Raw genomic sequence first — 17,657 nt, 5'->3', positions numbered from 1 at the left:
CTTCTTTTTTTTTTTTATTTACTTCCCTTGATTATGGGCTTCTACGGTGGCTCAGCTGATAGAGAATCCTCCTGCAATGCAGGAGACCCTGGTTTGTTTCCTAGGTCGGGAAGATCAGTTGGAGAAGGGATAGGCTACCCACTCTGATATTCTTGGGCTTCCCTCGTGGCTCAGACGGTAAAGAATCCGCCTGCAATGCGGAAGACCTGGGTTCGATCCCTGGGCTGGGAAGATCCTCTCAAGAATGGAAAGGCTACCCTCTCCAGTATTCTAGCCTGGAGCATTCCATGGACTGTATAGTCATTAATAACTCTAATTTCCAATGAAAACTAGGAAGCAAGCAATTGTAAACTGTCTGTGGCCATACCAACTAAAGTCTAGACATTTACACTAATTTATACTAATTGTACTAATTTATACAACTAGACATTTATACTAATGTCTATCCCAGTATTCTGCAGTAGACTCACAAAATTATGAGTATATCATTTAATAATTTGTAGAGGCATATGCTTCTTTATAATACAATTTTTTGATGTGGCAAAGGACACGTTAGTAATCTAAACATCATTAGTGCCTCTGTAAAAATTAAGAAGCCAAGGAGATAAGCTTATGGTTAATAATTAATATTGTAGTATTTTCCCTTATTTGAAAATGATCTAGATATTCAATGAATATCCATTATTTCTTAACTTAGTGTAACTCTAAGATTTCAAGTTTCCATAATGATTCTGGAAGCTATTTTTTTGTTTGTTTTGTTTTGTTAATGATTTTACTTATTTATGGTTGTGCAGGGTCTCCACAGAAGAACTGTACAAAAAAGATCTTCACGACCCAGATAATCACGATGGTGTGATCACTCACCTAGAGCCAGACATCCTGGAATGTGAAGTCAAGTGGGCCTTAGAAAGCATCACTACAAACAAAGCTAGTGGAGGTGATGGAATTCCAGTTGAGCTATTTCAAATCCTCAAAGGTGATGCTGTGAAAGTGCTGCACTCGATATACCAGCAAATTTGGAAAACTCAGCAGTGGCCACAGGACTGGAAGAGGTCAGTCTTCGTTCCAATCCCAAAGAAAGGCAATGCCAAAGAATGCTCAAACTACCGCACAATTGCACTCATCTCACACGCTAGTAAAGTAATGCTCAAAATTCTCCGAGCCAGGCTTCAGCAATACGTGAACTGTGAACTTCCAGATGTTCAAGCTGGTTTTAGAAAAGGCAGAGGAACCAGAGATCAAATTGCCAATATCCGCTGGATCATCAAAAAAGCAAGAGAGTTCCAGAAAAACATCTATTTCTGCTTTATTGACTATGCCAAAGCCTTTGACTGTGTGGATCACAATGAACTGTGGAAAATTCTGAAAGAGATGGGAATACCAGACCATCTGACCTGTCTCTTGAGAAACCTGTATGCAGGTCAGGAAGCAACAGTTAGAACTGGACATGGAACAACAGACTGGTTCCAAATAGGAAAAGGAGTACATCAAGGCTGTATATTGTCACCCTGCTTATTTAACTTATATGCAGAGTACATCATGAGAAACGCTGGGCTGGAAGAAACACAAGCTGGAATCAAGATTGCCAGGAGAAATATCAATAACCTCAGATATGCAGATGACATCACCCTTATGGCAGAAAGTGAAGAAGAACTAAAGAGCCTCTTGATGAAGGTGAAAGAGGAGAGTGAAAAAGTCAGCTTAAAGCTCAACGTTCAGAAAACTAAGATCATGGCATCTGGTCCCATCACTTCATGGGAAATAGATGGGGAAACAGTGGAAACAGTGTCAGACTTTATTTTTTGGGGCTCCAAAATCACTGCTGATGGTGATTGCAGCCATGAAATTAAAAGACGCTTACTCCTTGGAAGGAAGCTTATGGCCAACCTAGATAGCATATTTAAAAGCAGAGACATTACTTTGCCAACAAAAGTCCGTCTAGTCAAGGCTATGGTTTTTCCAGTGGTCATGTATGGATGTGAGAGTTGGACGGTGAAGAAAGCTGAGCGCCGCAGAATTGATGCTTTTGAACTGTGGTGTTGGAGAAGACTCTTGAGAGTCCCTTGGACTGCAAGGAGATCCAATCAATCCATCCTAAAAGAGATCAATCCTGGGTGTTCATTGGAAGGTCTGATGTTGAAACTGAAACTCCAATACTTTGGGCACCTCATGCAAAGGGTTGACTCATTGGAAAAGACCCTAATGCTGGGTAGGATTGGGGGCGGGAGGAGAAGGGGACGACAGAGGATGAGATGGTTGGATGGCATCACCGACTCGATGGACATGGGTTTGGGTAGACTCCGGGAGTTGGTGATGGACAGAGAGGCCTGGCGTGCTGCAATTCATGGGGTCGCAAAGAGTCGGACACGACTGAGCGACTGAACTGAACTGAGAGTCTCCATGCTGCGTGGGCTGTTCTCTAGCTGCAGCGGGCAGGGGCTGCTCTCCAGTGGTGGGACATGGGCTTCTCACCGCGGTGGCTCCTCTTGTTGCAGAGCACGGGCTGTGGTGCCCACAGACCTCAGTACTGCGGCTCCCAGGCTCCAGAGCACAGTGGCTGCGATGCACAGGCTCAGCTGCTCTGCCATGTGAGGTCTTCCCAGACCAGGGGAGGAACTCGCGTCCCCGGTATTGGCAGGGGGCGATTCTTTACCACTGAGCCACCAAGAAAGCACTCAGGCGTATTTTAGATTCTAGGTTTCCACGTTCCTATCTGGTGAGAGAGGCCTGGGAGCTGGGAGTCCTCAGCCACAGTCCTGGCTCTGCCATCAAAAGCTCTGGGGCCTCTGGCAAGCACCTGCTCCTCCCTCAGTCGTGTCTGATTCTTTGCGACCCCATGGACTGTAGCCCGCCATTTGGGTTGCCATTTCCTTCTCCTGGAAGCTATTTTTAAGCACACATATTGTAACACATAATTATTGTTGAAAAGCTCACTTATAAACATGTATCTCATTTATATGTATTACTTAACTTGTTTTCTAACGATTAGATTACTCGTGAAATTTTCATGAGTCATTAAATAGCTAGCCATGACCTTACACTGTTTTTCTTGTTGATAAATCAGGCAAGTGTCAAAATGTAAAAAGTTAAATATATGACTTCCTTTATATTATTTTTTAATTGATTGATTATTTTTGGATCTGCAGGATCTTCGCTGCAGTGCCCGGGTTTCTTACTGCGGTGGTTTCTCTTGCTGCAGAGCATGGGATCTAGAGCACTGGCTCAGTGGTTGTGGCACACAGGCTGAGTCGCTCCCCGGCAAGAGGGATCTTCCCAGACCAGGGATCGAACCCTTGTCCCCTGCACTGGCAGGCAGATTCTTATTCACTGTGCCACCAGGGAAGTGCAGACTTCTGTTATTTTAAAATTTACTGTTGATATACGTTAAGGAGTTCACTTTTATCATCTGTTTTGTCCTTAAGTTGAGTTTATGGTTTTAAAATCTTGAACATATAGCCGGGACAACTAAATTTGTTTGTTTGACTAATCAGTTTATGTAAGTACCTTTTTTAAAGCCAACCAAATAGAGCTCTTTTGCCAGTTAATTTTTAGCAATACTTCCTAGAGGTAGAAAAATATTACATACATGTAACATAGATATGCAGACAAACCATCACAGAGACAGAAGCAAACAAGAGTTTGTAGCTTTTATTTTGAAAGTTTAGCCATGAAGCAGGTACAAGAATTTTAAACTCCTTATTTAAGAAAAAATAGTTGGATGCATATTGTGTGTTCAGATGGAAAAAGTTTACTAATATTTGTGAAGAAGGCTTTTTATTTATTTATTTATGGCCATGCTGAATCTTCATTGCTGCAAGGGCTTTTCTCTAGTTGCGGACAATGGTGGCTACTCTCTAGTTGACTCTCTAGCAGATTCACAGGCTTCTCATTGTGGAGAAGTTGTGGAGCACGGGCTCTAGAGGGCGGTGGCTTCAGCAGTTATGGCACATGGGCTTAGTTGCTCCAAGGCATGTGGGATCTTCCTCCATCAGGGATTCAACTCTTGTCTCCTGCATTGTCAGAGGGATTCTTTACCACTGAGCCACGAGGGAAGCCCTTGAAAAAAGGCTTTTAAAACTTTTTTGCTTGCTGATGTGTTTCCAAATAGCCCTCTGATATATAGTTCCATTTTAGCTTGGGAGAGAAGGCCTTGATTACCCTTCCAATCAGACTCTGAATATATCTCCAGTTCAGCCAATTTCTCCAAATAAGCCATAGACTTCCTTAAAAAAAAAATCCTTTCAATATCTGGTTTCAGCTCAGACAAACAGTAAATTTTCCCAAGAGTACTGAACTCATTTTTTTTTCTACTTTTTTTAAACCAAAGCGTACTTATTTCAAGTGATTCAAAATCAGTCAGTCTCCTGTGACTAAACCATGGGTACATGAAGCAAAGTGAAAGTGTTAGTCACTCAGTCGTGTCTGACTCTTCGTCACTCCATGGGCTGTAACCCCACCAGGCTTCTCAATCCATGGAATTCTCTAGGCCAGAATACTGGAACGGGTAGCCATTCCTTTCTCCAGGGAATCTTCCCGACCCAGGGATCGAATCCAGGTCTCCCACATTTCAGGCAGATTCTTTCCCATCTGAGCCACCAGAGAAGCCCTCTAGTGGATGCATGAGATTTCCCCAAAGAGAGTGCAAAAGATGGAGCCCTCTCAAATCCAGCAAGTGTGCTAAATCACTTCAGTCGTGTCCAGATCTTTGGGACCCATGGACTATAGCCCACCAGGCTCCTCTGTCCAGGGGATTCTCTAGGCAAGAATAATGGAGTGCATTGCCATGCCCTCCTCCAGGGGATCTTCCTGACCCAGGGTTCGAACCCACATCTCTGATGTTTCCTGCATTGCCAGGTGGGTTCTTTACTACTAATGCCACCTGGGAAGCTCTTTCAAGATCCAGACCCTCTCTCAAAGATGACCAAAAGGGAGAAAGACTTAGACAGTTTCCCTCAGAGGCTGGCAACAGGGCCCAGTGGTTGGTAGGACCCTAGCCACAAATGGGGTGCAATATACATTTGTGTGTGGCCATCAGCATATTCTCAAGGTTCTCACCTGATGGTCTGAACTCAGGACCAAACATGCCGGCATGTCCCGGCAGACAGAAAGCCAAGCCAAGCTCTCAGCACAAAATAGGAGACAAAGAGGAAATAGCTGTCTCTGAGAGGGAAAGGCTCAACAAGTGGGTACCCCCCCACAAAATTTACAAGAGTTCTGGGAATTTCCTCGTGGTCCATCGGTTAGGACTCAGAGCTTCCACTACCGGCGGCACAGGTTCCAACCATGGTCAAGGAACTAAGATCCTGCTTTCCTTGCTGCTACTGCTGCTAAGTCGCTTCAGTCGTGTCTGACTCTGTGCGACCCATAGACGGCAGCCCACCAGGCTCTGCTGCCCCTGGATTCTCCAGGCAAGAACACTGGAGTGGGTTGCCATTTCCTTCTCCAGTGCATGAAAGGGAAAAGTGAAAGTGAAGTCGCTCAGTCGTGTCCGACTCTTCGCAGCCCCATGGACTGCAGCCTACCAGGCTCCTCCGTCCATGGGATTTTCCAGGCAAGAGTACTGGAGTGGGGTGCCATTGCCTTCTTACGACTCAGAGCTTCCACTACCAGGGGCACAGGTTCCAACCATGGTCAAGGAACTAAGATCCTGCATTCCTTACAGCACTGCCAAAAAAAGAAAAAAGTTCACAAGACTTAATTACCCAAAGAACTAATCCTTACGAATGCTTTTCTCTGGCTTATCCACCCAGAAAGAAAAGGATAAGGAGAAATTGTTTACCATCCTCTCTGCCTTTGGAGAAGGGAATGGCAACCCACTCCAGTACTCTTGCCTGGAAAATCCCGTGGATGGAGGAGCCTGGTAGGCTACAGTCCATGGGGTCGCAAAGAGTCGGACATGACTGAGCGACTTCTCTCTCTGCGAGGTACCACAGAGAGCAATCAGGGAGACAGACATGGTAAAGATTCTAGCTTCTGCTCCAGCCTGGTCCTTGGATCTCTCAGTTGCAGACCCAGAAGTCAGTTGCATCCCTGCCAATGCTAGCCCATTCTTGTCTCCAGAACCATAGTGGATGTAGAATTTTCCTCCGCCTTCTAGGGTCTCCAACTGAAACTGACATACAAGACAGATTAACAGGGGGAAAAGCACACAAAATTTATTTATGTGTATGTGGGAATCTTTGCCAAAAAAAAAAAAAGAAAATGAAGACCAAAAAGACTTGTTATTTACTAGGTTGAACAGAGGGGCAACTACAGAAAAGTTATGAAATACCTGGGGAGACAAGGAAGATAAGTTATTTCAAAAGCCCTGTTGGTACAGATTTTCCTCATGGAAAAAAATCTTTTGAGAAAAATTGACTCTGTCTCTGAGGATAAAAGGTTTCTTCCTCCCAGTACAGGGAAGAAAACTTTCCCATGGGAAGTTTATTTCTTGCTTTCAGGAAGAAAAAGGAAGTTCCCAGAGACCTTCTTGCATCTTGCTGTTATACTAATGCCTTGAACTCAAAAAATAATCAATCTGCTAGAGCAGCATATTGGTGTGTGTGGCGGGGGGCGGGGGTGGCATATTCTGAATTCTTTCAACGGAAACACCCCAAATCACTGGTCCAGGCATCAAAAGCTGTTCCTCCTGATGGGCGCTAAATTCTTTTGACATTTTAACCTTTAAAAAAAATTTTTGGCCACACCACGTAGGTTCTTAGTTCCCTGACCAGGGATCAAACCCCTGGAGTGGAAGTATGGAATTTTAACCACTGGATGGCCAAAGAATTCCCTAACTAGTCTCTGGGCACTAAATCCTTAATGGATCTTCCATTTCTTTTCAACCAGAAAAATCAGTAATCCTTTGATAAGGAATGCCAACTGGTCAGATAAAGCCAAATTCCCAATCCCTGATGACATCGTGTGTGTGCGTGCTAAGTCATTTCAGTCCGACTCTTTGAGACCCTATGGAATGTAGCCTGTTAAGCTCCTCTGTTTATGGGACTCTCCAGGCAAGAATGCTGGATTGGGTTGCCATGCCCTCCTCCAGGGGATCTTCCCCACCCAGGGATTGAACCCATGTCTCTGGTGTCTCCTGCATTGGCAGGTGGGTTCTTTACCACTAGCGTCACCTGGGAAGCCCTGCTGATGACATCATCCATCAGCTCAGACTGTGGGCTTCCCCGGTGGCTCAGATGGTAAAGAATCTGCCTGTAATGTGGGAGACCAGGGTTTGATCTCTGGGTTGGGAAGATCCCCTGGAAAAGGGAATGGCTTACCCACTCCAGTATTGTGGCCTGGAGAATTCCATGGACAGAGGAACCTGGCAGGCTTTCGTCCATGGGGCCACAAAGGGTTGGCCATGACTGAGCAACTTTCACTTTCACTTCATTTTCAGCTCAGACTGGGACTTGAACCCACGGGGCTGGGACTGGAACACAGCCAAAACCCAGTCTTCCAACTGAGATCACAACATCCGGTTTCAGGACCTAATGAAGCTTAGGTTCTTGATGTCTCATCACAGAAAGAATTCAGTGAGAGACAAAGTGATAGTTAAGAAGTGGATTTATTTAGAAAGAAACACATTTCACAGACAGGCGTGTGGGCTGTCGCAGAGGGCGAGTGAGGCCTCAAAATGTGGCGTGGTTAGCTTTTATGGGCTGGGTAATTTCATAAGTCAACGAGCAGGATTATTCCAACTATTTGGGAAGGGGCAGAGATTTCCAGGAATTGGGCCGCCTCTTTTTGATCTTTGATGGTCAGCCTTGGAACTGTCATGGCGCATGCGAGTGTGTCACTTAGCTTGCTGATGTGTTACAGTGAGCATATACTGAGGCTCAAAGTCTAGTGGAAGTTGTCTTGTCCACCATCTTGAACCCATTTGGTTCTTACCAGTGTATGTTGTGTCCTTGGGCTATGTCATTCTCTCAAAGATTGTGCCCGGTCTCCTCCCATCCTGTTTCGTTCTCCCCTCAGAGATTTTACTCCCATATTCTTATGAGAAGCAGAAGGACAACGGTCGTTATGTAACGGCTTCAAGGCTGAATAGGGGTGTGGACCCTCCTGTCAGTGACTAAAAATCTCCAGATATCTGACCTAGGGGCCCCAGGTCAGGACAGCTCCTTGTTTTAATCCGTATGGACTGGAACCCCCACATAGTCATCATCTTCATGTGCAGCTGATGCCACTGTATCGCAAAAAAAAAACCCGGGCTCTGTTCACCGGTGCTGAATATGAATATGGAGACAAGAATTTTGGAGGAGTAGAAAGGAGTAGGTTTATTACTTTGCAAGGCAAAGGGGGACCACAGCAAGCTAATGCTTTCAAGACTGTGCCCCATCTCCTGGGATGTGAGAAGAGGGCTTAGAGTTTTAGGATGGAAAATAAGGCTGAAGATAAGTATCAGAGTTGCTGTGGTCTTACATTCTTCTCCTCCTCCTGGGGTCACCGAGATCATGAGGGCCGGCATCATATGATTCCAAGACAGGTTCAGGTGGTCTTAGAGATCATCCTCCAGTAACATTCTTTCTGGAATGAAGAATGCTCCCAGAGGGAAGGAGTGTTAGGGAGTGTTGCCTTGGGAGGATAAACATCAAGTGTAGCTAGATGGCAATCATTTTCAGAGCGCAGTTAAGCAAGAGAGGGAGACGGACATTTGTAGGTTAAATGGGTGGAGAGAACAAGTACTGGATAAGCGCTACCATAACAGGGTCCCTCAGTTATTATTTGTTACAGCAAATACTTCCTTAGCCTTCTTAAGAATCTTCTGGGTGATGAAGCACTTTTTGTAACAGCACCAGAGTACAAAAATATCTATAAATGACAAAAGACTTAAAAGGCATGGTTAAATATCTGATTACAGTGTAATTGTAAAGAATCCGCCTGCAATGTGAGAGACCTGGGTTTGATCCCTGGGTTGGGAAGATTCCCTGGAGAAGGGCATGGCAACCCTCTTCCTGTATTCTTGCCTGGAGAATCCCTATGGACAGAGGAGCCTGGTGGGCTACAGTCCATGGTGTTGCAAAGAGTTGGCCAAGACTGAGCAACTAAGCACACAGCACACAGTATAATTGATATAAAAAAATCTTGGTTACAATAACCGTTTATATTACATTACAATAATATTTAACATAATATACCAAATATGTGTATTAAATATGTGTGTACCAAATATGTGTGTTAAATAGTTCTCTTTGAGATATCTCAGGGACCCTCTAAAGCTGGAAATCAGAACTTTAATTAAAATTAATTAAAATTTGGTATTCCAGACGTTTGTCAAAAAGTTTTAAAACTTGTCAAATAAGACTATAGGTTACTGTGAGACAACACTTATTTCTTAACCAAAGTTACAAAAGATCTAACCAGGAAATACAAATCAATTAAAGGCCAAGAAACTCACACAGTCTGTTGTGAAAAGCAGCATTTTAAGAATACTTTGAGGGAGAATCCAAATCCAGTCTTGTCCTAGCCCATTCCCAACACAATCCATTTACCCAACTAAATTTAATCCAATCTTAGAAAATCCTGATCATGCATAATTCTTTTCAGTATTTTTTCATTCCTCAAACCTTTTTTTACTAAAAACACATATCTGATTTTCCTTAAAAATTTGTTTTTCCATGTTGAGTTACTTTTCTTGCTGACAAATTTTTGATAGATATAATTAGATCTAGTAAACCTAGGTACAACAGAAGTATTATACTTAACATTGATGACTCTAAAGACTTGTCTGTATTAATCAACCAACAAGTTTAAGCCACCTTCAATACCAGATGGACTTCCCTGGTGGCTCAGAGGTTAAAGCGTCTGCCTCCAATGCGGGAGACCTGGGTTCGATCCCTGGGTCAGGGAAGATCCCCTGGAGAAGGAAATGGCAAACCACTCCAGTATTCTTGCCTAGAGAATCCCATGGACGGAGGAGCCTGGTAGGCTACAGTCCACGGGGTCGCAAAGAGTCGGACATGACTGAGCGCCTTCCCTTTCCTTTCCCTTTCAATACCAGATATCAGTTTTACCCTGAATATTTTCCAGATAACATGGACCTGAAATCTATTCTGGCCAGATTATTCTGTATTTCTGAATATTTATATGTGTTTAATTATTTGCTGGATCATCAAAAAAGCAAGAGAGTTCCAGAAAAACATCTATTTATGCTTTATTGAGTATGCTAAAGCCTTTGACTGTGTGGATCACAATAAACTGGAAAATTCTGAAAGAGATGGGAATACCAGACCACCTGACTTGCCTCTTGAGAAACCTGTATGCAGGTCAGGAAGCAACAGTTAGAACTGGACATGGAACAACAGACTGGTTCCAAATAGGAAAAGGAGTACATCAAGGCTGTATATTGTCACCCTGCTTATTTAACTTATATGCAGAGTACATCATGGGAAATGCTGGGCTGGAAGAAGCACAAGCTGGAATCAAGATTGCTGGGAGAAATATCAATAACCTCAGATATGCAGATGACACCACCTTTATGGCAGAAAGTAAAGAGGAACTAAAGAGCCTCTTGATGAAAGTGAAAGAGGAGAGTGAAGAAGTTGGCTTAAAGCTCAACATTTAGAAAACCAATATCATGGCATCTGGTCCCATCACTTCATGGGAAATAGATGGGGAAACCGTGGAAACAGTGTCAGACTTTATTTTTCTGGGCTCCAAAATCACTGCAGATGGTGATTGCAGCCATGAAATTAAAAGACACTTACTCCTTGGAAGGAAAGTCATGACCAACCTAGACAGCGTATTAAAAAGCAGAGACATTACTTTGCCTACAAAGGTCCGTCTAGTCAAGGCTATGATTTTTCCAGTGATCATGTATGGATGTGAGAGCCGGACTATAAAGAAAGCTGAGCGCTGCAGAATTGATGCTTTTGAACTGTGGTGTTGGAGAAGACTCTTGAGAGTCCCTTGGACTGCAAGGAGATCCAACCAGTCCATCCTAAAGGAAATCAGTCCTGAGTGTTCTTTGTAAGGACTGATGTTGAAACTGAAACTCCAATATTTTGGCCACCTGATGCGAAGAGCTGACTCATTTGAAAAGACTCTGATGCTGGGAAAGATTGAAGGCAGGAGGAGACGGGGACGACAGAGGATGAGATGGTTGGATGGCATCACCGACTCAAAGGACATGGGTTTGGGGAAACTCCGGGAGTTGGTGATGGACAGGGAGGCCTGGCATGCTGCAGTTCATGGGGTTGCAAAGAGTCAGACATGACTGAGTGACTGAGCTGAACTGAACTGAACTGAATTTCCTTTAAGTCAATCAAATAGAGCCATTTTATGAATCAATTTTTGGCAATGCTATATGTCTATAACACACACATAGACACATATGCACACACAAGCAAACACAGAGGCATCATAGTTCCTGTTCCAAAATTTTAGCCATGATCTTGGGGACTTGAACCATTTTCCCAAAATGGTTCCTAAATCTGGGAGAGGTTCATTTACAGCCTCTATTTTTTGTGTAATGTGACTCAGTAATTGAGACACATTAGCAGAGTTATATGAAATAAAAGCACAATATTCTGTCTTTGCAGTAAATTCCAAAGAGCTTCACGTCCATCATGGATGGTTTCATGTAAAGCCTTGGTTACTTTCCATCACTGAGTTTGTGGGATCATAATCTTTTCCTCTAACATTTACCATATCTTTTGACTTATTAATCCCCTATTTTTAGCCCAATCTTCTCCCTTCATATAACAAGGTTGTGGCATTTCCTCTATCAAGCCTGGGATGTGTAAAACTGCTTTTATTTTATCTGTTGGTATGCAAGGTGCTTTCTTTGCTTCTTGGTCAACGTGGTGATTTCCCTTTCCAGTTTCAGACCTGGGGATCTGAGACTGATGCCCCCTAAGCTACAGCTATTCCTTGAGGATATTGTTTAATAACCACTGGCTGGATATCTTCGGCCAGGCCTGGATCCTCGATACTCCACACTCCAGGGTCTACTAAAGCTTCTATCTCAACTTCAGATTCAGTCTGTCGCTTTCTGCTTTCTGTTAGAACCATTTGGTGATAAGGGTGGTTCCCTTGCCCCGTGAGAAACAGAATGACCCTAACTTAGTTAACAAATCTCTTCCCATCAAAGGAATGGGACAATAAGGCAGAAATTGAAAGGAATGTAAAAACAGCTGGCCATTGCCATTGCACAAAAGCGGCTCCAGGAAAGTGTGCCCCTATTTCTTCCCTGACAGCCTCAATACATATTCCTTATGATTGCCAAGTTTTCCAATCCTTTGGGTTAAGATCGAGAAGGTTATCTATAAGAAATTCTATCAAGTAGCCTGCCACATCAATAGCCACCTGAAGCTAGTTATGTAGATAGTATCTCCAGGCAGAGCCCCTTTTAGCTTCGGACTGGTAGGTCTTCTGGCTGTGAAACCAACAATGGCAGAGGGCCTCCCCACCTCACTCTCTGGCCCCTGGGGCACCCATCTGCCAAAGCCCTGGCTGTGTGCAAAGGGCACATTGATCAAAATCTTCCCTCCAGTGTCCCATTTGTCCTCATAGGATACACCTTCCTTGTTTGGGTATCCATGGACCTAGTAGTCTGCCAGGGCCATATTGGCCCAGAAAAAGCAGTCTCCCAGTTGGTCGACTTTGAGCAGACAAAACCACTGCAATCATTTGGGCCTTATGCATATTTCTCTGGGATCATTCAGCCTTTGTGGCCATATCTCTATTATTGAAAACTAAATAAGGCAATTGAAGTAATGAATGACCGCTCATTGGAGTCTGAAGACCAGCAGATGCTTTTTGAATTTTCTGTGTTGACTAAAAAAGTAGTCACAACCTGAAAGTAGAGAGTTATGGGAATACCAGACCACTTTACCTGCCTCCTGAGAAACCTGTATGCAGGTCAAGAAGCAACAGAACGAGACATGGGACAATGGACTTGTTCCAAATTAGGGAGTACGTCAAGGCTATATATTGTCACCCTGCTTATTTAATTTATATGCAGAGTACATCATGAGCAATGCTGAGCTGGATGAATCACACAAGCTGGAAGCAAGATTGCTGGGAGAAACATCAACAACCTCAGATATGCATATGACACCACCTTAATGAACAGTATGAAAAGGCAAAAAGATATGACACGGAAAGATGAACTCCCCAGTTCGGTAGGTGCCAATATGCTACTGAAGAGTGGAGAAATAACTCCAGAAAGAATGAAGAGAGAGAGCCAAAGCGAAAACAACACCCAGCTGTGGATGTGGCTGGTGATGGAAATAAAGCCCGATGCTGTAAAGAGCAATATTGTATAGGAACCTGGAATGTTAGGTCCATGAATCAAGGTAAATTGGAAGTGGTCAAGCAGGAGATGGCAAGAGTGAACATCGACATTTCAGGAATTAGTGAACTAAAATGGACAGGAGTGGGCAAAATTAATTCAGATGCCCATTATATCTACTACTGTTGGCAAGAATCCCTTAGAAGAAATGGAGTAGCCCTCATATGTCAACAGAAGAGTCCGAAATGCAGTACTTGGATGCAATCTCAAAAATGCCAGAATGAACTCAGTTCGTTTCCAAGGCAAACAATTCAGTATCACAGTAATCCAAGTCTATGCCCCAACCAGTTATGCTGAAGAAGCTGAAGTTGAACAGTTCTATGAAGACCTACAAGACCTTCTAGAACTAACATGGAAAAAAGATATCCTTTTCGTCATAGGGGACTGGAATGCAAAAGTAGGAAGTCAAGAGATACCTGGAGTAACAGGCAAATTTGGCCTTGGAGTACAAAATGAAGCAGGGCAAAGGCTAACAGAGTTTTGCCAAGAGAATACACTGGTCATAGCAAACACCCTCTTCCAACCACACAAGAGAAGACTCTACACATGGGCATCACCAGATGGTCAATACTGAAATCAGATTGATTATATTCTTTGCAGCCAAAGATGGAGAAGCTCTATACAGTCAGCAAAAACAAGACCAGGAGCTGACTGTGGCTCAGATCATGAATTCCTTATCGAAAAATTCAGACTTAAATTGAAGACAGTAGGGAAAACCATGAGGCCATTCAAATATGACCTAAACCAAATCCTTTACGATTATACAGGGGAACTGACAAATAGATTCAAGGGATTAGATCTGATAGAGAGAATGCCTGAAGAACTATGGACTCAGGTTCGTGACATTGTTCAGGAGGTGGTGACCAAAATCATCCAAGAAAAAGAAATACAACAAGGCAAATAGTTGTCTGAGGAGGTCTTACAAATAGCTAAGAAAAGCAAAGAAGTGAAAGACAAAGGAGAAAAGGAAATATATACCCATCTGAATGCAGAGTTCCAAAGAAAAGCAAGGAGAGATAAGAAAGTCTTCCTCAGTGATCAGTGTAAAGAAATAGAGGAAAACAATACACTGGGAAAGACTAGAGATCTCTTCAAGAAAATTATAGATACCAAAGGAACGTTTCATGCAAAGATGAGCAGAATAAAGGACAGAAATGATATGGACCTGATTTTGGACTTGCGCAGCAGTAAACAGCAGCTTGAAGCAAGCAGAAGCAAGGGGTAGCTGGAAGCAAGGTTTTAGTTTCCCAGACCTGGAGTCTTAACCACTGGACCACAAGGGCGACCAGCTAGGACTAGCATCCCTAGTCCTTTCCTGCCTAGTCAAGAACGAATTCAGGCAAGGAGGAAGAAGGTAAAGAGTAAAAAGTTTATTGAAAAGAAAAGTATATGCAGAAAGGCATACAGGTGAGCTCAGAAAGAGAGCTGCGGCTTTGGGAAGTTAAAATCCTGTATAAGGGGGCAGTTCTCCAGATCTTTGTCTTCACTCAGGCCAGTCGTCTTGCTCTGTCCCCTCCCTGGTTAATTTGTCTCAGGACCCTCTCCTAGGGTGTGCCTGCCCCTGGGGTGCGCAGGCACACCCTAGCCAAGATGGATCTCTAAGTGAGAGCTTCTGGGAGGAGCAAGACTCCTTACGGATTGGAATTATCCTTTGACTTTTGATTCCAAGGAGCCTTTCTGTGCAGGTGTACTGTCTCCCTCATCCTTTACTGTGAGGGTTTTTTTTTCCCCCCTCTCTTTGTCCTTGCCATGATTATTCCCATGAGATGTTTACAAGAGACAAAGACTGGCTATTTACCCTGTTTCTGCGGTTACTTTCATTTCAGAGAGACAACAGGAGGCTGGTTGTAAATTCCTCAACTTGAGTCCACCTGTCTGTTGCCTCAGGAAATGCAAAGAGGAGGCTGGCTGATGCTAATGTCCAAACGGAGCCCATCTATTTCCAACCTCAGACCTAACAGAAGTAGAAGAGGTGGCAAGAATACACAGAAGAACTGTACAAAAAAGATGTTAATGACCTGGAAAACCATGATGGTATGATCACTCACTTAGAGCCAGACATCCTGGAATGGGCGTTATGAAGCATCACTATGAACAAAGCTAGTGGAGGTGATAGAATTCTAGTTGAGCTATTTCAAATCCTAAAAGATGATGCTGTGAAAGTGCTGCACTCAATATGCCAACAAGCTTGGAAAACTCAACAGTGGCCACAGGACTGGAAAAGGTCAGTTTTCATTCCAATCCCAAAGAAAGGCAATGCCAAAGAATGTTCAAACTACTGCACAATTGGACTCATTTCACATGCTGGCAAAGTAGTGCTCAAAATCCTTCAAGTTAGGCTTCAACAGTATGTGGACCAAGAACTTCCATATGTTCAAGCTGGATTTAGAAAAGGCAGAGGAACCAGAGATCAAATTGCCAACATCCGCTGGATCATTGAAAAAACAAGGGAATTCCAGAAAAACATCTGCTTTATTGACTATGCCAAAGCCTTTGACTGTGTGGATCACAACAAACTGTGGAAAATTCTTAAAGAGATGGGAATTCCAGACCACCTGACCTGCCTCCTGAGAAACCTGTAGGCAGATCAGGAAGCAACAGTTAGAACCGGACATGGAACAATGGACTGGTTCCAAACTGGGAAAGGAGTACGTCAAAGCTGTATACTGTCACCCTGCTTATTTAACTTATATGCAGAGTACATAATGTGAAATGCTGGCTGGATGAAGTTCAAGCTGGAGTCAAAATTGCCTGGACAAATATCAATAACCTCAGATATGCAGATGATACCATTCTTATGGCAGAAAGCAAAGAGGAACTAAAGAGCCTCTTGATAAAGGTGAAAGAAGAGAGTGAAAAAGCTGCCACAAATCTCAACTTTCAGAAAACAAAGATCGTGGCATCCAGTCCCAACACTTCATGGCAAATAGACAGGGTAAAAATGAAAACAGTGACAGACTTTATTTTCTTGGGCTTCAAAATCACTGCGGACAGTGATTACAGTCATTAAATTAAAAGACGCTTGTTCCTTGGAAGAAAAGTTATGACAAACCTAGACAGCATATTAAAAAGCAGAGACTACACAAAGTTATAGCTAGTCAAAGTTACGATTTTTCCAGTAGTGTATGGATGTGAGAGTTGAAACATAAATAAAGCTGAGCCCCAAAGAATTGATGCTTTCCAACTGTGATGCTGGAGAAGACTCTTGAGAATTCCTTGGACAGCAAGGAGATCAAACCAGTCAGTCCTAAAGGAAATCAACTCTGAATACTCATTGGAAGGACTATGCTATAGGTGAAGCTCCAATACTTTGGCCACCTGATGCTAAGAGCTGACTCATTGGAAAAGACTGATGCTGGGAAAGATTGAGGGTAGGAGGAAAAGGGGGCAACAGAGGATGAGATGGTTGGATGACATCATCAACTCAGTGGACATGAGTCTGAGAATGAAGGAGGAAACAGAACAGGTTCTATCTTGAAAACAGGACTCCATCTTGGGCTGGACTGTGGACTTTGAGCTATATGCCCAGTGTCTATGGAAACGACATACCAACTGGAAAATCAGGTCCCCGGAAGGAAAAGCCCCAGGGCTCTCCATCACCTAAAAGAATACCCTAATTATCTGTGTGACCGAATAGAATCATACATTCTATTATGCTTATTGGGGTATGACCACAGGCCTATTGATAATTGTCCACTGTTAACTACCTAGGCTTAAGGCATATGAATCACTGAATCACCCGTTAACTTTGATTGTATCTTTCTTTTTCCTTTGTTCAGACTAGTTTCTGGAATTTGGGGAGGTGGGTTTGGGCATGTACACTTAGGGTACATAAAGTTTTCACAAAAACTGGTCGGGGTCTTTGGCTAAGAGGAGACTCTACCTTGGGCCCGCCGGTGTAATAAACTGCACTCCACTATCTGCATTGTCCTTCCGAGTGAGTTTGTTTCCCGGAACGCGTGGCTACAACAAGCAGACTCCGGGAGATGGTGAAGGACAGGGAAGCCTTTCGTACCACAATCCATGGGTTCGCAAAGAGTTGGACATGACTGAGCAACTGAACAACAACAACAACAACAACAAAGAGTCAGCACTTGTAAGGGTCAGAGGGAGAGGAGCAAAAGTAAAAACAGTACACCTTGGTGTTCACACAGGTGTTCTGGGGTTAACAGAAGAAAAAAGAAGTGGAGCAGGAGTGAACAAGAAAGCAAGAAGAGTCAAGGAGAAGAGTGTAGATATTAACAATTCTGTCCTAGACCTGCTGTTGGATGTGTAGACTAAAAAAACAGTCACAACCTGAAAGTAGAGAGTTATTTTATTTTGTGGGAATGTTAAGGACTCCAAGCCCAAGAGACAGTATCTTAGTAGCCCTGGAAAACTG

At 43.5% G+C, this 17,657-nt stretch overlaps 1 non-coding gene across 1 annotated transcript; it reads left to right on the top strand.

Annotated features, from left to right (window-relative positions):
* Window positions 1–9,759: 9,759 nt before the first annotated feature.
* TRNAW-CCA (transfer RNA tryptophan (anticodon CCA)) lies at window positions 9,760–9,832 on the top strand. Its single transcript has one exon. It is a non-coding gene; the product is annotated as a tRNA-Trp (tRNA).
* Window positions 9,833–17,657: the final 7,825 nt, after the last annotated feature.

Source organism: Giraffa tippelskirchi, chromosome 6 (assembly GCF_054371585.1).
Source record: "Giraffa tippelskirchi isolate mGirTip1 chromosome 6, T2T-mGirTip1v1.2.pri, whole genome shotgun sequence".
In the NCBI taxonomy this organism is placed as follows: domain Eukaryota; kingdom Metazoa; phylum Chordata; class Mammalia; order Artiodactyla; family Giraffidae; genus Giraffa; species Giraffa tippelskirchi.
This window is presented reverse-complemented; position numbering and strand designations above follow the sequence as displayed.